This window comes from Chelonia mydas, chromosome 11, assembly GCF_015237465.2.
Source record: "Chelonia mydas isolate rCheMyd1 chromosome 11, rCheMyd1.pri.v2, whole genome shotgun sequence".
NCBI classification, from domain to species: domain Eukaryota; kingdom Metazoa; phylum Chordata; order Testudines; family Cheloniidae; genus Chelonia; species Chelonia mydas.
Window position 1 is genome coordinate 48,066,872 of NC_051251.2, and position 24,327 is coordinate 48,091,198.

Sequence of the window (24,327 nt, forward strand, 5' to 3'; positions counted from 1 at the left end):
AAGTTAGAACATAAGAATGGCCATACTGGGTCAGACAAAAGGTCCATCTAGCCCAGTATCCTGTCTTCCAACAGTGGCCAATGCCAAGTGCCCCAGAGGGAATGAACAGAACAGATAATCACCAAGTGATCCATCTCCTGCCGCTCATTCCCAGCTTCTGGCAAACAGATGCTAGGGACACCATCCCTGTTCATTCTGGCTAATAGCCATTGATGGACCTATCCTCCATGAACTTATCTAGTTCTTAGTTAGGCACCAGTAGTCACTTTATCTTTATTTTTCTCGTAAGCCTCATTTCTTGTAATCAGGTAAAATCTATCTCTTTGTAGTTAATAAACTCGTCTTATTGTTTTATCTAGTCCAGTGCATTCAAGTTGAAGTATATGGGTAACTCCATTTGGGGTAACAAGTTTTGAACATATTATTCCTTTCAAGGAATAATGGACTGAATGTATTTGTCATGTCCAGGAGAGAGTGGGGCAGTACAGGACATACATTTCTGGGAAATGGGAGTGTGTTGGGGTCACTTGGTGGTAGTCTTTAAGGTTGCTAACAGCTAAGGTGTGTCTGGCTGGCTGCAGCACACACAGAGACGTAGCTGGGAGAGACGTACATGCTAGAGACTGTTTGTAAACAGTTCAGGCTGGAAGCTACAGCAGCAAGGGTGTAAAGGGCACCCCAAGTTAGAGGTCAGGGGTGACACAGTTACTCATTAGTCTGCATTATACCCTGGTATGTCACAGTGTACGATAGAGACATATATTAAATAATATAGCTAATAAACTTTTCCCTCTTATGAGTATACTGTAATTCAGATCGCACCTATTTGTTTGTAAAACTGTGAGGGTAATTGCTTCTTATAGATACTGAGATAATGTATGTTCTTTGCTATCTGACATCAGTTTAAGAAGGCAAATTTGCACAAGTTGCCATAGATGAAATTTTGCCCTTTATCTTTCAGTTGAAAATGCAACTTTCATTCTTATAAGAAATAACATGAAGATTATCATTACAGGAAACAACAGAAAAATCTTGCACATCCTCTGTCTCCACAACTACAAAGAGATTCAGAGGTTTGAAGATGTCAGAGGTCATTTAATGAGACAAAATATGTGTGTGTGAGGGAGAAAGTTGACATTTTTATTAGTTGAAGTGACATTAAAACATGTTAGTTATGGGGAGTAAACTGGATGTATTTTTATAATTCAACTAGAAGCACAGTGTCACTCCATCATTACAATGCTACATTACACCTTCTATAAGTTACACAGCGACAGACCAACATATTGTGTAAATTCCGATGTTTAATTCATATAAACAAATTCCTTCAGTAGACATTCTGATGACAGCAGTTGTCAGATCACATAGACATTCAGAAGCCGGGGGCGGGAGAGAGTAACTTTCATTATGTGATAAAAGGGGGCACAGTAGATAAATATGTTTAAATTGAGGCAGATATTGAGTAGGCTGTTGATAAAAATGACCGCTGAGAGCTTTGCTCACATTGGGTCACTGTTGTTCTTTGTAGATATGCAAATTTTTCAAAAGTTACTAAGTGATTTAGGGCCTAGTAGGCTTTTCAAAAAGTGCTTAGGCACGTTAGGTGTCTGACTCCCATTGCTAAAGACTAGGAACCAAATGGCTAGGCAGCCATTCTTCAGAAAAGGACCTAGGGGTTACAGTGGACGAGAAGCTGGATATGAGTCAACAGTGTGCCCTTGTTGCCAAGAAGGCGAACAGCATTTTGGGCTCTATAAGTAGGAGCATTGACAGCAGATCAAGGGACGTGATCATTCCCCTCTATTCGGCATTGGTGAGGCCTCATGTGGAATACTGTGTCCAGTTTTGGACCCCATACTACAAGAAGGATGTGGAAAAATTGGAAAAAGTCCAGTGGAGGGCAACAAAAATGATTAGGGGGCTGGAACACATGATTTATGAGGAGAGGCTGAGGGAACTTGGATTATTTAGTCTGCAGAAGAGAAGCATGAGGGGGAATTTGATAGCTGCTCTCAACTACCTGAAAGGGCGTTCCAAAGAGGATGGATCTAGACTGTTCTCAGTGGTAGCAGATGACAGAACAAGGAGTAATGGTCTCAAGTTGCAGTGGGGGAAGTTTAGGTTGGACATTAGGAAAAACTTTTTCACTAGGAGGGTGGTGAAGCACTGGAATGGTTTACCTAGGGAAGTGGTGGAATCTTCTTCCTTAGAGGTTTTTAAGGTCAGGCTTGACAAAGCCGTGGCTGGGATGATTTCGTTGGGGATTGGTCCTGCTTTGATCAGGGGGTTGGACTAGATGACTTTCTGAGGTCCCTTCCAACTCTGATATTCTGTGAGTCTATGATTTCAATGCTGGTCAGATGCCTAACCTGCATAAGTGTTTTGAAAATTCCACTAGACACCTAGCTGCATCTTTATTGCCTAACCATGTGTAACACGGTACACACAGGTTCCCTGCCTCGCGTCCCCATGCTCTTGTGCTTAGGCTGGTCAAAGAAGGGGTCCCAACGCCTCTTTCAGTTGTTTCCCCTGTGTTGTTTTATTTACAGTGCTTAGTGCAGCCCCAATTCCCCCAACGCTGATCCCCACACAGACCCTTTTCTGGGTCTTCTGGCCCCTGAGGCTCCCTGCAGTCGGTAGAGACAGAGCTGCAGTCCCCTGTCTTCTCCCCTGGCTAGCCCCTTTACTGAGCCTTTCCCTGGGCCTATATCCTCCCAGGCACCAGCCCAGCTGGCTCCACTTGGCTCAGCTGATTCCCCTGAGCCTGCCCTCGTTAGGGTCTGCAGCTGAGCTCCTTGCTGGTGTCTGGGCCCCTGCACCTGGCTGCTCTGCCGGGAAGCAGAGGAGGAGCCACCCCGTTAGCAGCGCATCCAAGGGGTTTATACCTCTGTCCTGCCACACCATGGAACTTAGGCACTTTGAAAATGTTACCCTTCTCATTGGCACACTTTAGAAATGTGAAGTAAAAAAAAATGCATATGAATATTCTTAATTTCATTTTGCCAATTAATTTGCAATGAAAGTAGCAGTCTCTGATTTGACATACATAGCTAATGTATGTAATGTGAGATTGATGAAAGGTGTCACAAAACATGTTTGCTTTAGAGTAAAAAAAGTGTTCTCCTTAAATGAAATTATCCACTCTGAGAGTCCCAGTAATGTTTCAAGTTGCTTGTCCTTTTTTTTCCTTAGGAATCATTGGTTAGGAATGGCTATGAATAAACAAGTAGAGTTGAACAGTCGTTTCTGAAGCATGAGTGTGGCTGTGTAAGGCAAACAACAAACGTTGATTATGTGCTACAGCCTTCTTCACATCACCTGACCCCTGTACATCTCGCAACAGGCAGCTCCTCCTCATCTCATTACTGCCATTGTTAAAGACAATGGCTTCCCCACTCAGCTCCTACTAAGGTCAGACACATCAAATAGATAGGTGCTCTGCATTATCAGCTCTGAATTGGATGCTGTACCAATCCTGAGCTCCATTATAGTCTGATAACAAAACGGTTGGTATATTTGTGACTGGCTAAAAAGACATAAACAGTATAAAACAAATGCTTAGAAAGGAGAATTATTCAGCCAAAATGTTAATAATCAAACATTCCAGAGTGCTGAAGGACCCATGGAGTCATGAGCATGGATTGCAAAACTGCACTCTTTGTTGTGTTTGTTTACTGTTTTTTTTTATACACAGTTGTCGTCACTAAATGGTTGATGTTCAACTGATAATAAAATGCCAACACAAAATGGTATTGGTAATCACAGAGATTTTAACCTCTAGCCCTTTTATATTTCCAACATGTACGAGCATTGGAAGATAGAAATAGTAACATATTATTTTACAATAGACCATTGCTCGGGCTGCAGCACCACCTTTGATCTTACAAAGAAATGTGCCCCAAAATCAGTCTCTGCTCTTGAAAGGAAGCAACCTGACATTGTATTCATACGTAATTTTTAAGAGCCTGATTCCAGCAGCCATTTATTTAAGAGAGTAGGTACCATATGTTTGGCAGTGGAAGGACAAGGGTCTTGGTTAGCAATGGTGAATGTCACCTCCAGTGGGCTTAAATCATGTTAGTTTTTTAACCTGCTTACCACTGTTAGCCAGCACTGTGTGGCAGTGGAATAGTCCTGCACTGAGATGCAGTTGATAGTTAAGTACCAGAGGGGTAGCTGTGTTAGTCTGGATCTGTAAAAGCGGCAAAGAGTCCTGTGACACCTTATAGACTAACAGATGTATTGGAGCATAAGCTTTTGTGGATGAATACCCACTTTGTCAGATGCAAGTGATGCTAATTTACAGTAGTTAAAATTAAATCTATGCTTGCACATTCCTATAGGTGAAAGCAAGGAATCCCTTTACTATGTCAGACCAAAATAAAAAGGAGAGGGAATGAAACAAAAAAAATGGGAATTTTAACATAAGAAAACCTGCATGACTATTTGTATTCTCTCACATTGTAGTGGTGGAGGCCGTAGCAGTACCTAGAGATGGCAGATGGCATTGGGCTGGCAGTAGTACGTGGTGTTTTTTCCCATTTGAATCAGGTCCAAGTTAGTTGTGACTAGAGCTGGGTGAAATGTGTCCAACATTTTTCTCCACTTTTTTTTTTTTTTTTTACAGCACTGCTAACTGAACGTATTTTTTAGTGGTGAATGCAAAAACTTTAGTTAGCCTAGTCTCAGCAAGGTAGGTCCAACTGAGAAGTACATGCTAGTTCTCTGTAAGCATACGACTTCAAATGGTATGGTTTAATCCTGAAAAAAAAATCGACAACTTACAAAGTAAGGCGATAGTTCCACAAGAGTGTATTTGACTAAGGTGCTGGTGAGCTGACAGTGGTGGAAGTGAAATTGTATTTAAACAGTCATGTGGTCAATGTCTATTGTTAATATTATACACAATGAAGAGACAGTAAATTGTCCTAACAGTCTGTGATGCTAGCCATCTATGAAAAGTGTTAATTTATTACTTTGATTCAGTGGACTATAATGTAATTTTATATAACACATTGTCTACTCTTGAGGGGTGTGATGTTTAGTCACATCAACAGGAGGCAAAGTTAAAAAATAATCAATAACACAAAGAAAACATCTCCAAAGCATTTGCTGTCTGGTTGTGCGGTGGTTTAATATTGTGCATTTCTAGTTACATTAGGTCACTGTTCTAGTGCTTAGCGTTTTTCATGGCTGTTTGCACACTGGCCATGCCATCATCATTCTGTTCACGTAAAATTAGTACATTCAGCAATGTAGATATGTCAACTACATTCTAACTGGAAAAGCAGGGCTTGATTCCTCATTGCCATTTGGTCCTCATTAAGCCAGCTACACTGATAAAAAGTGTATGCTAATGGAGATATTAGGTTTTAAAGGAGGTGTAAGGCCAAACCATGCACCAGTAAATAAATGTTCTGCTAAGAATTTCAGGACCTGTCTGCATGGTGAGTTACTGGACATAGTGCGAGTTGGTGTGCTGTAGATTTGCACCCTGGCTTGGCACATGCTAACTGGCTTCATGGTACTTAATTGATCTTTAAATATTCATGGTAAATAGACCTAATGGCCTTTTATGGAATGTTAGATGGGGTGGGATCTGAGTTACCCAGGAAAGAATTTTCTGTAGTATCTGGTTGGTGAATCTTGCCCATATGCTCAGGGTTTAGCTGATCGCCATATTTGGGGTCGGGGAGGAATTTTCCTCCAGGGCAGATTGGAAGAGGCCCTGGAGGTTTTTCACCTTCCTCTGTAGCATGGGGCCTGGGTCACTTGCTGGAGGATTCTCTGCTCCTTGAAGTTTTATACCACTATCTGAGGACTTCAATAGCTCAGACATAGGTGAGAGGTTTTTCGCAGGATTGGGTGGGTGAGATTCTGTGGCCTGCATTGTGCAGGAGGTCAGACTAGATGATCATAATGGTCCCTTCTGACCTTAGTATCTATGAATCTATGGACCCTGCTGCTGTGCACTAAATGTTCTATAGTGCAATTTGGCATTTCAAACGGGAATACATCAAAGCACTCTATGGGACTCTTAGTGTGTGGTAACAGGGTCCACACAGCTAGTTAGTGTGCTGTGGATTCATACCCTGGCTTGCTGCTCACTAACTCAACATAGAGAGCCTTTAGTCTGAACAGAACTAACTGAGAACCAAAGTGAAGCTTGAAAAAGGCAAGATTATTTGGTAAAGACTATGAGAGGTTATAAAGAAATAAAATAATCAGGTGAGAAGCAAATCCTCAGAAATCTGTGAAACCCTCAGCCTTTTCCAGAAAGCAGATATTTGAATATTAAGAGAGCTGGAATACAAAAGAAAAGTTCCAGTCCTATATAGAAGAAACAGAAATTGCAACTGTAGGGCTCCAAGGTTCCAGTCTCACATTGCTACATAACAAGAGAAGTTGTTTTTACGTCTGTTTTAATGTTCCTGTGCTAAGGCTCTGAAAATCATTCAGAACTTATTGATTGGTAGTTTAATACTTCTGATGTTTGCCAGTAACTTCAGTGATTTTTCTCCTTGAACATCCCAAGTCAGTCTATTGAATTAACAAGTAAATGAGTAATCAAGATGCAGAATATTCAGTTTGAAACTGGGAAAGGGTGGGGTGGGGGGAGAGGAAGGAGTGAGGGGAGGAGTGTGGATGATAGTGAAGTTGTGTTTTATTGAATAACACACATTAGCCAAGTCTTCACTCTGGAACATGTCTTTGTAGGGCTTATTACGTGACTCTTAGGAACCTAGTTCATTATGTTTGAAATGTAGCTTATAAATTGAGGAGATTTGGAAGAAAATGTAGAAAAACTACATTATTAAAGTCCTGCCGTGCTTGTTCATTCTTGCCCTCTGTCATGCTATAACGTGTCTTTCTATTTAAAAGCAACATTATGGCAAAATCTGCTGACGTGATAAATGACAATGTCAAAGAAACAATTGAATACGCATTGTCAGCCCAAAAGGAGAGTAACTGAACTTGTTAATATAGGTTTTGTTTTTAGACTTAAACGCGCACTCATAAACAATTTGGTTTCATACTGTGACCAACTTCAGAGCTTATAAACAGGATTGGCCAAAGAGATGAAATGTGTGCAAGCTACTGGATTTTACCTCAGTGAAAATGGACCCATTTTAGTTTATTCTCTGCACTTCAATAACCAATAGTGTACATTGGAAATTTACATGTTGGTGTAGACATGTCTTGAAGCATAAAGTACAAAGCAAAAAACATGTGGTCCTGTGAGGTGCTGAGTACCCCAGTTCCCATGATTTCCACCATGATTTCAACAATTTCCATCCCACCATCAACCTCAGCCTGGACCAGTCCACACAAGAGATCCACTCTCTGGACACTATGGTGCTAATAAGCGATGGTCACATAAACACCACCCTATACCGGAAACCTACTGACCGCTATTCCTACCTACATGCCTCCAGCTTTCACCCTGACCACACCACACGATCCATTGTCTACAGCCAAGCTCTACGATACAACCGCATTTGCTCCAACCCCTCAGACAGAGACAAACACCTACAAGATCTCTATCAAGTATTCTTACAACTACAATACCCACCTGATGAAGTGAAGAAACAGATTGACAGAGCCAGAAGAGTACCCAGAAGTCACCTACTACAGGACAAGCCCAACAAAGAAAATAACAGAACACCACTAGCCATCACCTTCAGCCCCAACTAAAACCTCTCCAACGCATCATCAAGGATCTACAACCTATCCTGAAGGACGACCCATCACTCTCACAGATCTTGGGAGACAGGCCAGTCCTTGCTTACAGACAGCCCTCCAACCTGAAGCAAATACTCACCAGCAACCATACACCACACAACAGAACCCTAACCCAGGAACCTATCCTTGAAACAAAGCCCGTTGCCAACTGTGTCCACTTATCTATTCAGGGGACACCATCATAGGGCCTAATCACATCAGCCACACTATCAGAGGCTCGTTCACTTGCACATCTGCCAATGTGATATATGCCATCAAGTGCCAGAAATGCCCCTCTGCCATGTACATTGGTCAAACTGGACAGTCTCTACGTAAAAGAATAAATGGACACAAATCAGACGTCAAGAATTATAACATTCAAAAACCAGTCGGAGAACACTTCGATCTCTTTGGTCACTCGATTACAGACCTAAAAGTGGCAATTCTTCAACAAAAAAACTTCAAAAACAGACTCCAACAAGAGACTGCTGAATTGGAATTAATTTGCAACCTGGATACAATTAACTTAGGCTTGAATAGAGACTGGGAGTGGATGGGTCATTACACAAAGTAAAACTATTTCCCCATGTTTATTCCCCCAAACCACCCCCCACTGTTTCTCAGAGGTTCTTGTCAACTGCTGGAAATGGCCCACCTTGATTATCACTACAAAAGGTCCCCCCCCACCCCCCGCTGTCCTGCTGGTATTAGCTCACCTTAAGTGATTACTCTGGTTACAGTGTGTATGGTAACACCCATTGTTTCATGTTCTTTATGTGTATAAATCTCCCCACTGTATTTTCCACTGAATGCATCTGATGAAGTGAGCTGTAGCTCACAAAAGCTTATGCTCAAATAAATTTGTTAGTCTCTAAGGTGCCACAAGTCCTCCTTTTCTTTTTGCCAGTTCCCAATGAGAGCTAAAGTGTGGCATTTATAACACGGTCCTGAGTAGAGGGTACTGATCAGTCACAATGCTGTGGGAGAGCGCAGGAAAGACTGACCCTCAGACAGGCAAAGTCCTGTTCCTTGAACAGTTGGCTCCGCCTGTGATAGGTCAGCCTGGCTCCTGTGGGTTGATACTGAATGGGTGGCTTACCCTTTTACAGTGTTTTGCTACCAAAAATGGGGGCAGGAGGCACTCCCAGGTTTACGGAACTTAAGGTATGTCTATACTAAAATAGTAGTAGGCACTTACTACAGTGGCCGGTGGGCTTTTCCCATCACTGTAGTAAATCCTCCTTTCCAAGAGGTGGTAGCTAGGTTGATGGACGAATTCTTCTGACCAAGAGGTGTCTATACCAGGGCTTACATCAGCTTAATTACATCACGCAGGGCCTGCAATTTTAATTATATCACACAGCCTTGAGTGATGCAGTGAAGCCGACCTAACTGTGTAATGTAGTGCAGACCAGCCCGTAGAGACTGCTGTTGTGAATAGTCCTTGTGCAACTCTACAAGAATTGGGGCTAAGTCAGTTCAATGGGAATAGAGAGCATTCAACACCACTCAGGAGTAGGCTTGAGCTACATAGAACATTGTTATATAACAGGTTTCAAGTTGAATTTGTAAGGTAAATTCAGTATATGTTTGTTTAAAAAGAAACATTCATCTATAGGAGGATTAATTTAAAATCCTACTTACCTGTGTTCCTATCTTCTTTTCAAATTAATTTTGTAGAAATGCGAGATTATGTTTCATTTTTAGAGAATGCTTCCATATTTCAGATAATGGTTTTAGGGCTGTAAAGCAATTAAAAAAAAGAATCACAATTAATTGTGTGATTAAAATAATTAATTGCAATTAATTGTGCGATTAATCGTGCTGTTAAACGATAAGAGAATATTTATTTAAATATTTTTGGATGTTTTCTACATTTTCAAATACAACACAGAATACAGGGTGTACAGTGTTCACTTTATATTTATTTTATTACAAATATTTTCACTGTAAAAAACAAAAGAAAATAGTATTTTTTAATTCACCTCATACAAGTACTGTAGTGCAATCTCTTTATCATGAAAGCTGAACTTACAAATGTAGAATTGATGTACAAAAAACAGCAGCATTTAAAAATAAAACAGTGTAAAACTTTAGAGCCTACAGGTCCACTCAGTCCTACTTCATGTTCAGCCAATCACTCAGACAAACAAGTTTGTTTACATTTGCAGGAGATAATGATGCCTGCTTCTCATTTACAATGTCACCTGAAAGTGAGAACAGGCGTTCTCATGGCGTGGTTGTAGCTGGCATCGCAAGATATTTACGTTATATGCACTAACGATTCATATGTCCCTTTATGCTTCAACCACCATTCCAGAGGACATGTGTCCATGTTGATGATGGTTCTACTCGATAATGATCCAAAGCAGTGTGGACCGATGCATGTTCATTTTCATCATCTGAGTGAGATGTCACCAGCAGAAGGCTGATTTTCTTTTTTTTGGTGATTCGGGTTCTGTAGTTCTGCACTGGAATGTTGCTTTTTTAAACCTTCTGAAAGCATGCTCTATGCCTCATCACTCTCAGATTTTGGAAGGCACTTCAGATTCTTAAACCTTGGTTCGAGTGATGTAGCTATCTTTAGCAATCTCACATTGGTACCTTCTTTGTGTTTTGTCAAATTGGAAATGAAAGTGTTCTTAAAATGAACAACATGTGCTGGGTCATCATCCAAGACTGCTGTAACATGAAATATATGGGAGAATGTGGGTAAAACAGCAGGAGACATACAATTCTCCTGCAAGGAGTTCAGTCATAAATTTAATTAATAAATTATTTTTTTAACAAGCGTCATCAGCATGGAAGCATGTCCTCTGGAATGGTGGCCGAAGCATGAAGGGGCATACGGATGTTTAGCATATCTGGCACATAAATATCTTGCAATGCCAGCTACAAAAGTGCCATGTGAACACCTGTTCTCACTTTCAGATGACTTTGTAAATAAGAAGCAGGCAGCATTATCTCCCATAAATGTAAACAAACTTGTTTTTTTTAGTGATTGGCTGAACAAGAAGTAGGATTGAGTGAACTTGTAGTCTCTACAGTTTTACATTGTTTTGTTTTTGAGTGCACTTACGTAACAAAAAAATCTACATTTGTAAGTTGCACTTTCATGATAAAGAGATTGCACTACAGTACTGTATGAGGTGAATTGGAAAATATGATTTCTTTTATCATTTTTACAGTGCAAATATTTGTAATAAAATAACAATATAAAGTGAGCACTGTACACTTTGTATTCTGTGTTGTAATTGAAATCAATATATTTGAAAATGTAGAAAAAATCCTAAATATTTAATAAATTTAAATTGGTATTCTATTGTTTAACAGTGCGATTAAAACTGTGATTAATTGCAATTAATTTTTTTAATCATGACTGATTTTTGAGTTAATCTTGTGAGTTAACTGCGATTAGTTGACAGCCCTAGTTTTCATAGCATGCCTTATATTACTCTGCTTGTTTTGAGGGAGATGCTTTTTAGCTTCAAATAACTATTTAAACATATATTAAAACAATTTACATCTTCATGTGTACTATCTCTCTCGGGGATATTTTTTAAATTGCCTCACACTTCTACTCCAGACTCCTCCTCTCTCTCATTTCATTATTTTGAAAGGGAAATGTTTCACATTTTTATGTCATAATTATGCAATTATGATGTCATAAACAACGAGATTATGACTAGGATTGAATAGGCAGGAGAAGAAGACTGTTCCTACGTGCAAATATTTAACTAATTTGTGAGAGGAAATACTGCAGGAGAGCTTCCTGAAAGGTAATGAATTTCTATTCAACTGTTCTGGTCTCATTATCTTTAAGACTGAGCATGAAAGGCCAGCAATAAAAACATCGTATTTTCTGATTTTCAGGCTGTGGAATGCAATTTAAAGTTAACACAATCTCTAATAAATAGAAAGATCTACAAACTTTGAAATACTCATATCTCCTCTGCAATGCTGCTGCTATAAGTGTTAATCTTTAATTCAAATGTTTTTAAAAGAATTCCAAAAAGGAAATATTCCATTCATAGAGAAGGGAATTATCATACAACATCTAAGCACACTTTTGGAAGCAAGTCACTGCTTCTTTAAAAATGGAAACTGAATCATAAACAGGGTATGTGAATAATTATAGGGTCAGGTCCTGAAAAATCTCATGCAGGTTATTCTGCTGATTTCAGTGGCAGTTTTCCCTGCAAAGAGACTAGGCCAACAAAGAGAAATTTAATAAGCCTGCAGTGACAAGCTGATGTCTTTGTTTTTCATTATAGTAAATTGTGTATCAGTTAAGAGTTGCAGCCCTCTCTCGTTCAGCAGCATCACATACACTGCTCAGCCATACATATTCAGGACAAAATTATCCACCATGACCACTGATTTAGTATACTTCGAATTTCTGGGTGCCCAAAGTACCTCAAATTGGACACTCAAAACTAGAATATGTTTTTTGCAAATGTTGACAAAGGGGACTCCTGGAACACTCTCCATGGGACTACACCTTGGCTGTTCAGATGCTGAATCGAGCACAAAATGCTGCTACCTGTTTATTGAGGTGCTAATTTGGCACGGTGTGCCTCTCTTTCGGCAAGTGAGTAATCCCACTGAAGTGAACACGTGGAGTTTTACATAGAGAGCACAGAACTGTGGTGCCTCATAACTGACTTTAAGGTAGAGTTCAAGATGCTGTTTTTGGCCTGTGAAGCTCTAAATAGGTCCTAATCAATACTGGGAAGGGAGGATCAGGAGAGAGATTACGTTAGTCATAGAATCATAGAATATCAGGGTTGGAAGGGACCTTAGGAGGTCATCTAGTTCAACCCCCTGCTCAAAGCAGGACCAATCCCCAACTAAATCATCCCAGCCACGGCTTTGTCAAGCCTGACCTTAAAAACCTATAAGGAAGGAGATTCTACCACCTCCCTAGGTAACCCATTCCAGTGCTTCACCACCCTTCTAGTGATTTTTCCCCCTAGTATCCAACCTAAACCTGCAACTTGAGACCATTACTCCTTGTTCTGTCATCTGCTACCACTGAGAACAGTCTAGATCCATCCTCTTTGGAATGCCCTTTCAGATAGTTGAGAGCAGCTATCAAATTCCCCCTCATGCTTCTCTTCTGCAGACTAAATAATCCAAGTTCCCTCAGCCTCTCCTCATGTCATGTGCTCCAGCCCCCTAATCATTTTTGTTGCCCTCCACTGGACTCTTTCCAATTTTTCCACATCCTTCTTGTAGTGTGGGGCCCAAAACTGAACACAGTACTCTAGATGAGGTCTCACTAATGCCGAATAGAGGGGAATGATCACGTCCCTTGATCTGCTGGCAATGCTCCTACTTATACAGCCCAAAATGCCATTAGCCTTCTTGGCAACAAGGACATACTCTTGACTCATATCCAGCTTCTCATCCACTGTAACCCCTAGGTCCTTTTCTGCAGAACTGCTGCCTAGCCACTCTGTTCCTAGTCTATAGCAATGCATAGGATTCTTCCATCCTAAGTGCAGGACTCTGCACTTGTCCTTGTTGAACCTCATCAGATTTCTTTTGGCCCAATCCTCTAATTTGTCTAGGTACCTCTGTTATCCTATCCCTATCCTCCAGCGTATCTACCTCTCCTCCCAGTTTAGTGTCATCTGCAAACTTGCTGAGGGTGCAATCCACGCCATCCTTCAGATCATTAATGAAGATATTGAACAAAACCGGCCCCAGGAACGACCCTGGGGGCACTCTGCTTGATACCGACTGCCAACTAGACATGGAGCCATTGATCCTACCCGTTGAGCCCGACAATCTAGCCAGCTTTCTATCCACCTTATAGTCCATTCATCCAGCCCATACTTCTTTAACTTGCTGGCAAGAACACTGTGGGAGACCGTATCAAAAGCTTTGCTAAAGTCAAGGAATAACATGTCCACTGCTTTCCCCTCATCCACACAGCCAGTTATCTCATCATAGAAGGCAATTAGGTTAGTCAGGCATGACTTGCCCTTGGCAAATCCACACTGACTGTCTTGATCACTTTCTTCTCCTCTAAGTGCTTCAGAATTGATTCCTTGAGGACCTGCTCCATGATTTTTCCAGGGACTGAGGTGAGGCTGACTGACCTGTAGTTCCCCGGATCCTCCTCCTTCCCTTTTTAAAAGATGGGCACTACATTAGCCTTTTTTGAGTCATCTGGGACCTCCCCCAATTGCCATGAGTTTTCAAAGATAATGGCCAATGGCTCTGCAATCATATCCGCCAACTCCTTTAGCACTCTTGGATGCAGCGCATCTGGCCCCATGGACTTGTGCTTGTCCAGCTTTTCAAAATAGTTCGGAACCACTTCTTTCTCCACAGAGGGCTGGTCACCTCCTCCCCATACTGTGCTGCCCAGTGCAGTAGTCTGGGAGCTGACCTTGTCTGTGAAGACAGAGGCAAAAAAAGCATTGAGTACATTAGCTTTTTCCACATCCTCTGTCACTAGGTTGCCTCCCCCATTCAGTAAGGGGCCCACACTTTCCTTGACCTTCTTCTTGTTGCTAACGTACCTGTAGAAATCCTTCTTGTTACTCTTAACATCCCTTGCTAGCTGCAACTCCAGGTGTGATTTGGCCTTCCTAATTTCACTCCTGCATGCCTGAGCAATATTTTTATACTCCTCCCTCGTCATTTGTCCAATCTTCCACTTCTTGTAAGCTTCTTCTTTGTGTTTAAGATCAGCAAGGATTTCACTGTTAAGCCAAGCTGGTCGCCTGCCATATTTACTAATCTTTCTACACACCAGGATGGTTTGTTCCTACAACCTCAGTAAGGATTCTTTAAAATACAGCCAGCTCTCCTGGACTCCTTTCCCCCTCATGTTATTCTCCCAAGGGATCCTGCCCATAAGTTCCCTGAGGGAGTCAAAGTCTGCTTTTCTGAAGTACAGGGTCTGTATTCCGCTGCTTTCCTTTCTTCCTTGTGTCAGGATCCTGAACTCGACCATCTCATGGTCACTGCTTCCCAGCTGCATGGGAGTGGACATTAACAGAACTGTTAACAGTCTGGAGGAAAATGGGGATGCTCCCTCATCCTCATTTTCCCTCAGCACCTATGTCTTGGATACTCGAGAAATCTCTCTTCCCCTCCCTATGTGACACTAGCCAACTTTGATCAGCAGAGGCACTGAAGTGTCCTTAATTTAAGTGACATAAGACTGGCTACAGTGCATCTAAAACTCACTCCTTGCCTCATCCAGAGTCTAGATTTGTTAACTTTCCATGCATATTGAAAAGTTATCATTTTTATCTTGAACATTAATTTATAGATTAAGCGTGGGCTGCAGGCCAGTGATTAATGGCTGTTGGTGGACTAAGATTATCTGCAAATATTATCAGTCCTTTTGCTGGGCAGTGTATTTGTGTTTGCTTAGTTGTTGGTATTATTATGATTGTTTACTATAATTATTTTAATTATTTGAGGGTACCTACCTCTCTCTATGAATAGGTACTATATGAATTGGAATGTATAAATAAGTAATTGTATATCCTGCTGAAATAATAAACAAAGTATTTGGATAGTTGATGGAAAAAATAGGTTAATTTGAAAATATTTTTACAAAACAATCACACCTAAAACAAGACCTAATAGGGTCTGCCCAGAAACAAGCATTCCATGGACAGAGGGTTCGACTGGGTATTGTGATCAGGTGCATGTGTGTGCATGTGAGAGACAACAGACCAGATAAAACTGGAGAGACAGCTGGAAGGAGAAGCTGAAAACACACAGTCTAACCTTAGAAGAAACCTGGGAAGAGGTTTTTTTCTGTCAGGGTTGCAGGCTGAAAAGAGTGTTCTTGGTGACTGTGAGCAAAAGAAATGGTTTCCTGCTACTGGATTCCTTCTGCTCTCCCAACTGAAACATCCTCAGGCCCTCAAACTTTGACTAGCTGCTTGAGTGAAAAAAGGGTCAATAATATGAATAGAATCAGTTACTTCGCAGTCGCTATTGATGTCCTTCCAAAAAAACCTGTGACTTTGGTTCTGGAGAATCTATTCAAATGACAATATCACTGTTTTACTTTTTTCTTTTCTATGTGGTAAATCTGATGCTAAAAGTAACAACTTTCTCATGCAGCATGTTCGTACAAATATTTTTAATACTGTATTTTATATACACAATGGACTCAACCAATCATACGTGAGACTGGTTTTGAGAGCATAAGAATTATGCACATACAAGAACAACATGGCTCTGTAGGACGACGGGACGTGTCAGCATTGATTTTTCTGCCACTTTTATGTCTGACCTTTTGAATTCTAGTTGCTCATCTTTAAAGGATTTAGTTTGTAACGAATTAAAGATGCCACAGGACAACTGCTGACTCAGAATCCTAACACAAGAACTGATTGATGAACTTGTGCTTCATAATAATACAGACTTAAAAGTGTTCAGAAATATTGTCCATAGATGGACAAAAATACCCATTTTATTGATAAACTTAATCGAAAAGCTGGCCATGAAAAGGATGCCATTTATTTGATAAAGACAGAAGTAAACTCATTAATTTTAATTTTCATTTTACACCATTTGGGAATTGCTTTGGTGCAGTTCACAACTGAAAGCAGAAACAAAATACATCAAGATACCAGATAAATCAGTGCTGGCAAAGCCAATTACTAAAATACCTCTAAAACCTTTAGAAGTTCACTACCTCTCTTGTGGATTAAATAGGGAAAAATATGTGTGCATTAGTTAGCACCTCCTGGCAACTTTAATATCAACATTCACTATTGACAGGTTTCAGAATAGCAGCCGTGTTAGTCTGTATCCACAAAAAGAAAAGGAGTACTTGTGGCACCTTAGAGACTAACAAATTTATTTGAGCATAAGCTTTCGTGAGCTACAGCTCACTTCATCGGATGCATTCAGTGGAAAATACAGTGGGGAGATATATAAATCTGTATTTTCCACTAAATGCATCTGATGAAGTGAGCTGTAGCTCACGAAAGCTTATGCTCAAATAAATTTGTTGGTCTCTAAGGTGCCACAAGTCCTCCTTTTCTATTCACTATTGAGTAACCTTCCACCTTTTAAAGAAGTAAATTCACTGTGTGAAGCAGTGAAAAGCCTTCCATCAGCGTGAAGCATTTTACCACATGACGGAATCCAGTTTGGGTAGACAAATGCTATAATTTTTTCACTGGAAGCCCTGCACAGACACATGTACCATAGTAAAATTTAAATTCCTTGTGTTAATTCAGTTTGTATCAGATACAAAGAAGTAGAAATATACAGTTATTCAGTATAGTAATAAACTTTGAAAAAGTAGCATATTTTATAACCACTAAGAAATACTGACACAATCAACATCTGAACTTTTAAGAGGCACTGAAGGAATAAAAACTGAGGATGGGAGAGGGAGTGCTTGTTATGTTACTGCCCAGTATTCCCGCCTAAGAAACCTTATACTTGATCACAGACATGCCCTCCTTCCACAGCAAGTAGGCAATGGGGAGGTTCCTCCCACGCTCAAGAGACGTAATCACATGCACAGTGGCTAAGTATGCTGTTTTTATAAAGTCCTTCTTTTGAATGTGTGCTAATTGGTGGTCAGAAATAAAACTCTATGGATTTTAGCCTACAGCCTGAGTCAGCTGGCTGCACTGACATGTTTTTCTAACACAAGACACCTGGCCACTAGGAACTTGATTAGGACCCCAGATCATTTCACAGTCACCAGATGTTTTGGTCACTAATGTTTTGGTCACCAAACCAAAGCCCTGAATCCAAAAGACCTTCAAGTTTCAGGAAAGCCAGATGTAAACTTTGCAGTTTGACCCCACACTACAAAACTCAGTCGATATACAGCCACCATAGTAATTAAATCGCTTTTGCATGTCCACCTTATGCTCCTTGTGTTGTTGGTGTGTGTCTGCACCAGAAGCACGTGCACTGATTTAACTGTCAGCATGGGGCACTGTGGGACAGCTTCTGAAAGGCAGCAACAGTTGATGTAAGCAACACAGTGTCCACACTGACACTGTGTTGACCTAACTAAATTGACTTAAGTGCTACACTTCTCGTAGATGTGGAGTTATTAAGTAGGTATAGTGGGCGAGTTACATCGGTGGGAGTGACATTTTAGTGTAGACGCTTACAGAATTGGGTCAATGTAAGACTGCCTTATGTCGACTTAACTCTATAGTGTAGACCACGCCAGTCTGCAGTCACTGCTGCTCTGGGATAGATTTGAACTGATATAGTACAGGTGCTAGGCTCCATAACCTCTTACCAATTCTCTGAACCATCCAGTCTGCTTAAATAAGCTTTGTTTTAAAAGTAGGCCTTTTAAATTAATTATTAGAGCTTAACTTCTGACGATTAAACTGTAATACATTGCAGTCCTGCAAACCTTACTCATGGCTCCTGCACAGCCAGAATCAAGAATTTGGCTTCCTTTTTAACAAAATGGCTGCTGTAAGTAGTGGGTTTGGAAATGCTAATTTCACAAACATTTCATGGTTGGCTCATGCTGAGAAGGAGAGTTTCTTTGTGCACGAGTAGTTTCCATAGTGCTGAGCATGCTGCCTTTTTTTTTTTTTTTCAACAATTGTTTGGTGCTGTGCTGGGCTTATTTCTTCAGTGCTGCTGTAGTTCTTTCAGCTTGAAGATGAAGAAATCTTTTTCCTGTGCAGAGATGGCTTAAGGCGAAACAGGGACTGGATAAACCAAAAATGTGGGGCCCTCAGGAATATCAACTCCTGTAGAGGATATGCCTCCCTCACTCCACACATTGGTCGCCTGCCATTAGCCCTGCCCTCCCAACGGACTTATCTTGACTTTTACTCTCTTTATCTTTTCTGCTGTTTGGGCTTCTGTTTTCTCCCTCCCCCTCCAACTCCCCAGGACAGCCACTTCTTTTTCTAGGTATGTCACTGATTCTTTGGGCCCCTCAGATTGCTAAATCCAAATTCCAGGGATCATGCCTTATTTTATTCTTTTTTGTGGGCCGCATCCATGGGAGTTTTGCCTTTATAAGGATTGAGTACAGACCTCAGGAGTCTGTCCGAAATCATGAAGCAGACGTTCATGCTGATAGGGCACTGGACTGAAACTGCATTGTACCTGGCTTCTATTCCTGGCTCTGTCATTTATCTGCTTTTTGACCTTTGGCAAGTCACATTACTTCTGACTCCTCCTTCACTCTTTTCTGTCTTTCTTACTTAAACGGTAAGCATTTGGGAGTGGTACTGTCTCTTCAATCTGTACATATAGTGCCTAGCAAATGGGATCCAAATCTCAGGCCTCTAGAAATTCTAAATAATAAATTACTATGAATATCTATGAAATATTTTTATAATGAAATTTCAAACTGGAACTTGTTCTTGGTGTTTGGGTGTTACTAAGAGAACTATGGCCAGCTGGCATGAGTGTTGCTCACCATAGTTTTGTGTTTCAGTATAACACGGCTATTATTCTGGAACTGCAGATGTGTGGTTCTTCGGTGGAAAAACTTAGAACTCCAATCTGATCTTATTTTCTGTCATGTCATGGATTTATTGCACATTGTTAATGCAGCCTCACCCCCTCCCTCATTTTCACCCACCTTTAGTTTCAGTGACAATTTGACACTCCCTCTTGGAATTTCCCTGAAATCTTGCAGGTTTTTGACAGATCCACATTTTCAGAAAGGGGTGCAAAAAGTAGAAAATATGGAGAAGCTGGCCCAAGGGAACCATTCTACATGTATTATCTCCTAAAAAATGTAGATTAAAGTCTGAATGAACTCTTGGATGAATATTGAGTATATATATATATATTTTTCTTCTTGGAGTACGAGAGAGACAGGTCTTGCTTTCCATGTCATCTTTTAGACACAACTAACATTTATGGACAATGCAAAGCAAATTCTGCCTTGTTGCATGTTTGGCGCTGTCCCTCAGATAATACCCGAGGCAGTAAAACAAAATAAAATATCGCCACATTTCTGCCTCCCTTTTTAAGAGCCTCCCTGAAAATTCTATCATTATACAGTAACCAGCAATTTATAGCTGTTTTCCAGCAATGTTCCTGGTGTGATGTGTGAGGAACTTCAGCTTGTAGTAAAACCTGAGAGCAGTGTCCGTGTCTTTTGCACAGTTATGATCCTTTTGTTCATAGTCACCCATTTAGTGTAGGTTAACAGTTAGTTAGGTTAGGATAGCTTTTTTATTAAGTTTCTGTATGAATAAATTCTTTCTCTCTCTCTGTCTCTTCTAAAGTTACTCAGTACTTGGCTTTAGGGCTGACCAAGCATCTCCCAGTTTTCAGTATTGCCCTTCATGTGAGGTGGCTGTACCCCACAGGATATGGCTGCACTGCAGTCGGAGGTGTAGACATACCAGAGCTTTAATTTAGCTACTGTGAGTATCAAGAGCAGTGAAGCCATGGCAGCATGGGCTTCAGCACAGGTTGTACAAGCCCGCCTAGGACCCTGGGTATTTATCTAGCCCATGCTGGATGAAGACCGTGCTGGCATTGCTTCACTGCTGTTGTTACTCATGCTAGCTAGATTAAAGCTGTCTTACGTAGTTCTACACATGCAGTGACAGACATTCAAAATATTTCTTTTGCCTTGGTGAGAGACATATCACCAAGAAATGCTCAGATTGCCATTCATTCTCAAAAAAACTCTAAATGCAACCTTTTCTTTTGTACATATCCATGAGACCTGCTTTGGAGCTAGACAAACAAGATGATCCTGGATCTGAGCAGTCTTCCTCCAAAAGTGCCCCAGTGAGATCTACATTGCGCTTAATTCCCTTCGTCCTCAAAGCATTCTTCAGCTGCTCCTGCTCACAAGTCTTCATTCATGAATGAAGGGGATAGGATGCTGCCCCACTTTTCTAAAGAGTATAAATGTAGATCACTGTCTGAGGGACAAAGAAAGAAAGAAAGAAAAAAAATCCCTTCCAGTTGTCTTATGCGGAACTGATACAGATACAGGTTTCTGATGAAGAGCAACACCAGTATATCCAGTGCCATCTCTTCATCATTGCTGAATGAAGTGGTGGTCACAGTTCCACCCTCTCCTCCCAATGACTATGAGACCATTCAGTAACTGTTTCACAGGATGGAAGAAGCACTAGAAAAACCCATGGAGGAAGTGTAAGAAAAATCACACAACTGTTAGACATACTGCACACCTCTTTGCCAGCAAGCATCCTACCTTTGGCTCCGGAACCCTCTATCTGGGATCACACTGCTGCATTTGTCATTTTCAAATATCAGAATAACTAATTTAAGCTGTCATCTTTGTTCCTCCAGATACTTTCTTTTACCTCACTTCTGGCAGCAATGGAAAACTGAAGGAGAAGATTAGGGTGGTAAATACAGTAGGTACTCTAGAGCTATCAGGTTTAAATCACTATTGTTGGAATGTAGGCACAGGATCCAGGTTAATAAAATCATAGATTTTGAGGCCAGAATGGACCATTATTTTTTATTAATTATTTTATTTTATTAATATTTGTACTACCATAGGACCTTGGAGTCTTAGTCATGGATCATCATCTAGTCTGACCTCCTGCATCACACAAGCCAAAGAACCTAACTCAATAATTTAAGCATCAAGCCTATACCTTCTGGTTGAGCCATCGCACAGGTTCATAATTACTTGATTTTTCAGTTGGGTTTTGGAGCTAGTTGGTTTTGGCTGAGTATTGGAATTTTAGTTTTTAACATCAGATACAGTTCCTGAACTTAACACTCCTCCTATCTGGCCTTTCAGGATGAATTTTATTGAATAATACTGGGTTCTGTTGGAAGAAAGATTCTCCTTCCCTGCAGGATAAGTGGAAAGCTCCAGGACTGTAAACTAGAATCTCTCTCTTGATTAATGTTCAGGCTGGAGCTTTTTCCTATCTACTTCAAATAGAATTGAAGGCAGACACATGCAAGCCTGCATATGATTGTTTTAGACCTGCCCAGTGCTAAGGTATCCTTTCAATGACTTGATATTGAAGTACTTGTGGCACATAACTTCATAACACATAAAGTAAGGCTAGTACTGATGGGTCCCTGAAGCTATAAACAGATAGAAGAAAGATGGTAAATTTCCATGAAAAGGTTTAATGGTCTAGAAAGCCATTGTAAAACGGAATCAGAAAAAAAGTCTAAAGAAAAATCACTGAGCCTTCTGTTGGGATTTCATCCAGCATTTACTTGAATAGGCATCATTTTAAATTCTGAAGTGCTCTCTGCATAACAAACAAATGGATTGTGAAAACTCAGTGGACATATTTACTTTAATTCAAAATACAATTCCTCAGTAGGTCAAATGTATAATATTCACACTTTGAAGTCATTGATTTGTGTTTAAATAACAAAAGGCTTAGGGTTATTTATTTGAAAGGAAAATGGTTTGTAAATTGTAACCAATCAAAGATAAATTTAAAAAAGGGGGTTAAGAGGAACATATGCACTATGTCTGATTTTTAATTAAAGAGACTACTATATTGCCATTTTTCTTTTATTTTAGAAAAATCTTTTAAAGGTGGAAACAGGAATAGTCAAGAGTAAAATTAAAAATGATTTTTTTCCCAAAGCCTAGAAAAAGAGAGGAATATGGAACACTGAGATAAAAATCTATGGCCCCAGAAAAATATGATTAAAACATTGCACAGTCGTCACAGGAAGGTGTGAGTTTGATTGATAAGAAGAATGGACCCTGATCCTGCAAACAATTTCATACCTGCTAAGTTTTACACAGGAATAGTCCCATTGACCAGTCATGCGCATAAAGTGAAGGGCATGCATATTTGTCTGCATTATCAGGGCCCGTTTTTTTGTTTTGTGCCCATCCTTTTCCTTTTCTTTTCCCTTTTCTGTCTCTTGTGTCTTGTCTTGTTCTTGTTATTTAGATTCAATCTGTGACTAATAAAAACATTGGTTTTATGGAATATGCACCTTTTCCCCCCTAAAATTTCATATGCTGGTGTGTGATGTCTCCCTGAATACTACCTGATAATGTCTATTTAACAAGGAGGTAGCTCAACATTCAGCAGAAATGGCCTGAGTTTAAGGGGCCAATTGTAACTTATGGAATTTTAAAGTGTACATCGGAGCTGCCATCCTCTTTAATGAAGTGGACTCTGGTGGGGCAGCTGTTTAGTAAAGATGTGGCCTATTACTTGGAGCAAGATGGAGTACTGGTTGCTGGAACCAGTAGTCTCAGAGGGTTTATCTTCACTAGGGTGTTTTCCCCTCAAGTTAATTGACTGCCAGTTAACTGGGGGGTAGTTAATCATTTTTAAAGACTAGTCTGGACACTCCCAAAATGTATTTTTCAGGGCTAAAACCATTTGCAGTTTACCTAGACTGTTCCCACAGTTTTTTTTTAGCTTGCAACAGATGTTTGGAGAGTGTCCAGATTAATTTTTACAAACAACTTAACCACCTCCAATTAATTGGCAATCAGTTTACTTGAGGTAAAAAAGCTTGCATAGACCTACTCTCTTTGGTCTCCAGCCTGTAATGAAGATGACAAAAATTGTAATCTGCTTCATTTTAGGCAAACTAGATTCACCCTTTGTGCTCAGTATTACCGTTCAATCCCATCCTCATTTGGACAAAGTTAGGACATTTTATTAGGGACTAGGGGCCAGATTTTCAAAGTTATTTAGGCACCTAGTATGTTGATAGGTGCTTTGTGGGATTTTCAGCAGAGCCAAAGCGGGTTATGTGCCTGACTCTTATTGAAATACCACTAGGTGCCTATCATCCTCATTAGGCACCTGAATATCTTTGTATATCTGGCCTTAGATGCTGCCTTGGTCTCAGTGGCTGAAAAAAAGATGGGGAAGACATAGAAAAAAAAACTTTCCCCTCCTCTGCATCTGTGCAGAGTGTCAAGCAACAATGGTAAAGAATCACAGAAAGAGGTACTTTCTCCTGACACTGAGCCAAGAACTTTTTTAGAATAAGGAAACTGCTATTAAGCCCCTAGAGTTAATCTCACTCTTTCTGTTTCAGAGCATCTGCTTAGCACCTTTCCCAACCCTGTTCTGCATGGACCGTATGCAGCTAGTGCAAGCAAAGTAGAACAGCAGATATGCGCTCCCACTTCACTATCCTGTCCATCACCCCCACGACAGCCCCAATTTCGCTAATAGTAACTATTTAAAAAAAATTGTGACAAGTAATGTTACATTTTTTGATACAGTTCCTGACTTAAAAAAAGATTTTAAAGGACCAGAACTTCATAAATAATAACTACGGCTGAGCTATATGTACAACTGTTAGCTGTAGTGGTGAAATGTTAATCAGGTTATTTTATAAGAGGATCCATTATAAGGTTTTGCAGATGAAAGTACTGTTAATGAGACAGGCAAGACTGGTAACAAATTGCTGTCGCATCACGAGCCTGCCAGAAATTTAGTTTAGCTTTAATATTGTGGACCAAATTCTGCATTGATTCACATGTTATTGAGACTAATTCTGGCCCCAGATTGAGCTCCATTGACTTCAATGAGATACAATGGGGTGTGGAAGTTGGCCCTATGTTTTTAATTTTCCATCACTCGGGAATTTGGTCTTCCAGAATGACAGCATGGCACTAGTACATGGCTCATTAATAGGATGTTTTAAAAACTGCTTCTA

General features: G+C 40.4%; 1 protein-coding gene across 1 annotated transcript in view; it reads left to right on the top strand.

Moving 5' to 3' along the window:
- The window catches only part of ZNF804A (zinc finger protein 804A), a 236,633-nt gene that overhangs the window by 137,826 nt on the left and 74,480 nt on the right, over positions 1–24,327 (top strand). The gene's annotated exons all lie outside the window — the stretch shown is intronic.